This window comes from Anoplopoma fimbria, chromosome 13 (genome assembly GCF_027596085.1).
Source record: "Anoplopoma fimbria isolate UVic2021 breed Golden Eagle Sablefish chromosome 13, Afim_UVic_2022, whole genome shotgun sequence".
NCBI lineage: Eukaryota > Metazoa > Chordata > Actinopteri > Perciformes > Anoplopomatidae > Anoplopoma > Anoplopoma fimbria.
The window spans coordinates 4504268-4510687 of record NC_072461.1 but is presented as its reverse complement, the minus strand read 5'-3'; positions in this window follow the sequence as shown (position 1 = coordinate 4510687).

Genomic DNA, 6420 nt, shown 5'->3' with positions numbered 1-6420 from the left:
TGCAAATGTGATTTGTATATCTCAAGGTGTAATTATATTTTGTGCTCCAAATAAAACAAATAAGAAAAAATGTCACTGGTGTTGATTTAAGTTATTTTAGTTTGCATTGCATTGTGAATTATCTCGATGGTTACTTTTTACATGTGTGCAGAAACAGTATTACACAGGTATGGTCAAACTCACACACACACACACACACACACACACACAACACACACACACACACACACACACACACACACACACACACACACACACACACACACACACACACACACACATAGGCACACACAGAGGCACACACACTGTATCATTAGACGATTTCCGAGACATTGCGTTTCTCCTACAAGGCTCAACATCTCAGGGTTGGATCTATTTTTGACTATGCCCATCACCTGTGTGCTCGTGCAGCTTGCTACAATGTTTTGTATACATAGCTGATGAGCCGCAGCATCTTAATTGTGATGCGAGCGTTAAAGACTGAGTAGAGCATGTCAGGATAAACAACAACACCCCCATCTCTCTCCTCTTCAATAAGCCTGCTTTTCTCTGAGGACCGAGCCTCTGGGGGCCCAAGTGAGAACCACATGAGTCTCCCTCCAACGTGGCCTCCTCCTCTCTGTCTCTTTCTCCCTCTTAAATCAAACACACACGTACACACGTACACACACACACACACACACACACACACACACACGCCTAGACATGTGCCTCACCACAGCCTTGTTTTTCGGTCTTTGTTTGGTACTGCTTCATCCCGTCTTTCTTTCTCTCGTCTCTTGTGCTCTCCTGAAATGGCCCTTCTCTCCTAATGTAATTAGCACTGGTAAAGAAGGGCAGTTAATTACCCACTCTATTTTGATCGGGTAATTAATGTTATGCCAGGAAACAGCAACTGTTTCATTAACATAGCGCTCAAAGCAGTGAGGGGGCAGGGTAGCACCCGGTGGATGCCCGTCTGTGTGTGTGTGTGTTAGTGTGTGTTTGTATGATAGATGTATGGACAAACAGAGCATCAACAACTCAGCTCAGAAACAGTGAGAGACAGATGGACTTCAAACCGCTGCCGCCCCAGTCTGTGATCTGACCTCGACAGCGAGTCACTGTTTCTCTCTGTGCTGTCTTTGTCACCATCAAGTGGCACATATCGAAAGAGCTCAGGCGGTTGTCTCTTCCTCCTCCTCCTCCGCCTCCTCATCTCTCTCTCTTTCCTTTGATATGCTGTTAATTTGACAAGTTAAAGTCAGCTTTGTTCCCACCACCTCAGCATTCAAGTTGCAGAGTGCTCCTTCTGCCCAGTGGTGCAAGAGCCATATGTTTTCTTCCATGTGACTGTTTTGTTGTTGCTGTTGTTGAGGCTGCGGTGGCGCCATTTATCGTCATCTGATCACAGTTTGGATTAAAGACAGGATGAGATGCCACCTGCCAACAAGTCGTTCCACATCACACTGCGTGCACAGCATCAAAGGAGCGTCTAGCTGCTGGGCACATGAGAGCAAACACCATGTCATCTTTCATTATCGATACTGCTTAGGTACTGATGAGCTTCCATGTTTAAGTAACGGTATTGTTTTTCAAACAATAGAGGGAGCATATAGCACAAAATACACCCTTCCCCTCTTGCCTCTCAAGGGATGTGTTTGTGTTTATATACCCAATTAGCCCTCCGGCCACAGCATGGCCATGCATTAGGCCGACATTAGCCCCGGGTGTATGCAACGTCTGTGTGTGTGTTAAAATACAGTGTACCCCTTTCTCATTTGAGGCACAATTTCAGGGGTGTGCGTGCCTTATTAGGCAGACTGAAGCAGAGCTTGACAGGGGTGGCCCACTGCTTTGTCAAATAGATTGGTAGATTGGCTTCCACACCCAGCCGGTGTCCTTTGCCTCTGGCCCGTCAGTAAATCCGGCATTGTTGCCCATTAGACCACTGGACCCCGATTCCTTTTTCCAAAATGAATCCCCCACCCTTTCTGTCATTCCCTTGGGTGTCAGTAGAGTGGGGTGGCAGATGGGACAGACACAGAGCTGCCCCATGAGACCCCCAGCCCCCAACAAAATACACACACGTATATACACACATGTAAACACACGCTCAAGCACATACACATATAGGTGAACGCTCGCTAAGACATGCATGCATAAACAAATGCATGAGTGCGCACACTCAGCACAGCCAGCAACACATAGCCCCCCCCCCCCAACACAAACCTCATCTGTCAGCCTGCTGCTTTTGTCCAGACCACAGGAGGATGTTCTGTGAACACAGAGTGACGTCTCTGTCGCTGCCTCTCAATCTGTGATCTGTGTACCTGTGTGTTTGTGAGGGGGGGAGACTCAGAGCTGCACAGAAACAGCTGCATGGGGTGAAAGAGAGAGAAGTGAGAGATTAAGTTTGTTCCTATTTTTTCTAATCTCTCATCGACAACTTTATCATACCTAACAAGTTTTTACTCATTCTACGTTGCCTACATTGCAGTAAAGACACAGATAGAAATTGTATATGTTGTATACTTTTGGTTATAATTTTACATGTAGATTAGTTGCCCTCCTGTATGCATGTACAACTCATTAACAGAAATGGTCACGTTGTTTATTTTGCCAATATACTGAAAATAAAAGCAGTCTGGGGCACCCGATTTATGTTTATGTACTGTACTACACTAATGGTCCTTACATGGTTTCACTTTTTATTCCCTTCTTAGGCCTGTGGTGTTAGTAAATTTGCCAAACATCAGGATTCTACAAATAAAATATGCAGTATGCAGACTATAATGTAGGATAGTTGTTTTTGTTGGTAGGGAAAGGTTTTTTATGTCTCGATCTCTCTCCTTCTCTGGGTAAAATATTGACAATTAGCCAGATTAGAGGAGTAGGGATGTAATTTGGGCCAAACGCACGTATTGGCTGTTTGGTGTGAGGTGAGAAGGCCCCACACTGGTGATTAATTACAGCAAGGCCGCATGACAGAGGTGGGAGCTCCCGGTGCAGTCTGCAGCCGACATGGAGGGAAACCCAGCCTGGCTAATTGACCCGGCTTCTGTAAGGCCATCCATCAAGCGTGGCCCGAGTGGCCCCGTAAGAAACACATTATTCAGAGGTAAGTTAGTTAACCAACTAGCGCTCCACCATTCATTAATGGAGTTAGCTCCCCTGCTGTCTGTTTCTGCGAGGCAGCGCGTCCTGAAAAGTGCGCTTCACCAAATCACATTATCAGGCTCCAAAAACCAAAAGCGTGGAAAGTTTTGTTTTGTGCTTCATAGTGCTTTTGATTGATGTTTTTATAAGTTGAACCCCTTTTGGCCGCAAAGTAGGTGACTACATCAAGGCCCATAGTAAACGATAAACATGCCATTTTGAGTCTTTTGGATCAGCGACTTCAGTTTATAAAATCATCTTTCCCCACACGTTTTAAACAAGTGACATAGCCTTGGTGCCGGTGCAGCATTATTTATTTTAAATAGGAATATTTGAGGAAATCATTTAAGTCTTAAACATAACTTCAGTGGCAGATTTTCAACTGACATAAATACTCAGCATTTATTAAACTATCTTTTTTTTGTATCAAATAATCAGCTGGGAAGTCCTTATTTCCTTCTCAAAGAGGAGAAACCTGATGTGTTTTAGCCATCCACTCTAGAAAGAAACCTACTACATCTTCTGTCATTAGATGTAGATGAGTGACATTTTAGTCAAATCCCAATCAAAAACAACCCCAGTAATAAAACCAGATCAATCTAATGTGGTAAATAAACACTTTTTCCGATGCACTATAAATTCGGTAGACATAACCATAAAAATTGCTGAAACCATTACAGCACATCAGCCCGTATAGTAACTGACAGTCTTGTCTAGTATTGGATTTATTTTCTCTCTTTTGCAAACCTATAGACTGAACAGGAGAGACGGGTACAGCAGTGTCTGGGTGGTGCGGTTACGTCTGAGTGAAAGGTGGAGAAGTCCCGAGGTCTCTGCTGTAAACGCCTGGTCAGGGTCCACATGTGCTTTCACTTGACTTCCTCACCAAACATCCCTCCAGATATCTCACACGAGAAGACGTATGGAGACACGTATTAGAGGACGTTTTGGGGCGAGCAGGGAGAAATGATTTCTCATCCCCAGAAGGTGACTGATCATGCTGGAGTCTCTCTCCACAAATATCTGCCCTCCTCCCTCCCTATGAGTGTTGCAGAGGCAGAGAGTAATTGCAGCTGGGTCACATCTAGTTGTCACCGTTGACCCTTTGCCAATGAAGTTATAGCTCTGTGTGTGTGGAGGGGTTCCCACTTTTTTTATTGCTGCTCTTAACAGATGTGGTTTCTCTTCAAACCCAATTGTATCTACAGACTTGTAATGGCAGCTTATTTCAGTGATTTTCAAATTTCAGAGGGTGCATCAGTGCTGTTTAAGCATCATCTTCGTTCATGCAAAGCTTGGATCCTGTGTGTCTGAGGCAGCCCCATAGCGCCACCTACTTGTGAAAGAGCAAGTTTTTCTGTTTGTGTTCTTAAGTAGAATCATTTTCTCTGTAAGAGGCAGCAAAAGCACAGCAATCTTGTAGTTAGTGTTTTTCTCAGAGTGATGTGTTGTGATCCCCTTCATTTGTGTATCCGTGTGTATAATTCTGTCACATCCAGTGGGCCAGTGGTTGCAACACTGACAACAACCACAAACAACCGTTTTATATGTCTCACTGTCCTCTGTATACCAACATGCATAAATATGCAGGAGGATATCTAATCAAATAAAATCCATTCATTAGGAGAGCTGCTGGTATTTCTGCTTTTGCATTAATTACATAGTCATTACCATATCAATTAGAGAAATCAGAGATCATGTAATTAAGGTTTAACCAAAAGCACCTGCTGCCTCTGAGCTGTGTGGTGGTTTGTGTGTGTGTGCGTGCGTCAGTCCTAATCTAATCTCTGGCCTTTGACAGGACTCCCCCTCATCAATCCTGAGCTGTCGGAATTCAGCTTCTCTTCTGTGTGTTGTTTTTGTTTATAGGGGTGGTGGCAGCGTTTGGAGGGGGCGTCATGCGAAATGTTGTCATGGCAATCAAATTGATTGGCAGTGACGCCTGATTTGAATGGAAGAATAGGAGACAGGTGGAAGGAGGCGGGCTGTACATCTAAAGGAACAGATTGGGACAAAGTGAAGACTCGCTGCGTGTCAGGAGGGGAGTCCTTGTCTGTTTTGGCTCTAGTTGTACCTTGTAAAAGATAACCAGTAATTACTATAACGGTCCACACAGAGAGTATTCTAGTTCTCTGGGGTTTTAGGGTCTGAAACAATACTGCCAGATGTTCTTGTATTTCGCTCTAATGTAGTGAAACTGAATCGAATATTTCACAAACTTGCTAAAGTGATGGATTAATACCAAAAGGTTTCAGAGGCTCTGACCCCAGAAAGTCAAAGATGTGCAGGGGGTGTTTTGTAATGTTGGTTGGCCACCTGTGAGAAAAAGATGGATGGAGCAGAGAGGAGGATGGATAATTCTTAATGAAGGGGTCAGAGGAAGCCATGTGTAAGGAATCATGGGAAGAAAAATACACAGAGGAAAAAGGGACAGGGAATGAGAGGAGGTGAGGAATGAGAGGAGGGAGGAGCGAGGGGAAGGGAATAGGACTCAGGGGGACTGACACAAGCCTCCGGCCTCCTCCCCTGCACTTCCTGTTCCATTTCCTTTCTTCTCTTTATTCTCCCTCTTTGCCCCTTTCACTCTCATCAGTCTTACCTGTTTTCTTCATTGAGGTCATCTCTACACCTACATGCACACTGTGCCTGGTCAGTTAGGTTGTATTGATTCATAGGGCTAAAGAGGATAAAAAGCCAGTTCAAGAAACGTATACAAGATAATTATGATCAAAGAATATATGATGATGATTTTGCATGTTTCAGCGCATACACTATTGTTCTTGTTTGTAGCTTTATAAATGAGATTTCACATTACTGCTGACCATTTCCTGAATCTTTAAGGTTTTTGGTCCAGGGAGCCATCACTTTACGAAAATCAGATTGCTGGGACATGAAACTGAACATTTAGACACAATCTATTTATCCATTGCCAAAGTTATTATTGTCATTAAGCAATGTAGTTACAAACAGACACTTTCAAAAATGCGTACCTTGTTGGTGCATCTGTAGTGATTTACTGTAGGTTGTGTCCAACATCCCACTCTTGAAAGTTTAGATATTTTAAATGCAAGTGAAACAAGTTCTCTATCTCAAGCTGGTGCCAAGTGTGTGTACGTTGATTTCCCCACTATACTAGTATGAAAGCACTGGCTGTCTGGATGACAAGTAACTAAAACATGGTGTGCTTTTGGGTAAACTTTCACATTTAAATGTAATGTAATTGTTACTAAATGGATTTAAAACACTCACCAGTATGGTTCATTCAAGAAAGCAAAAGCTGTT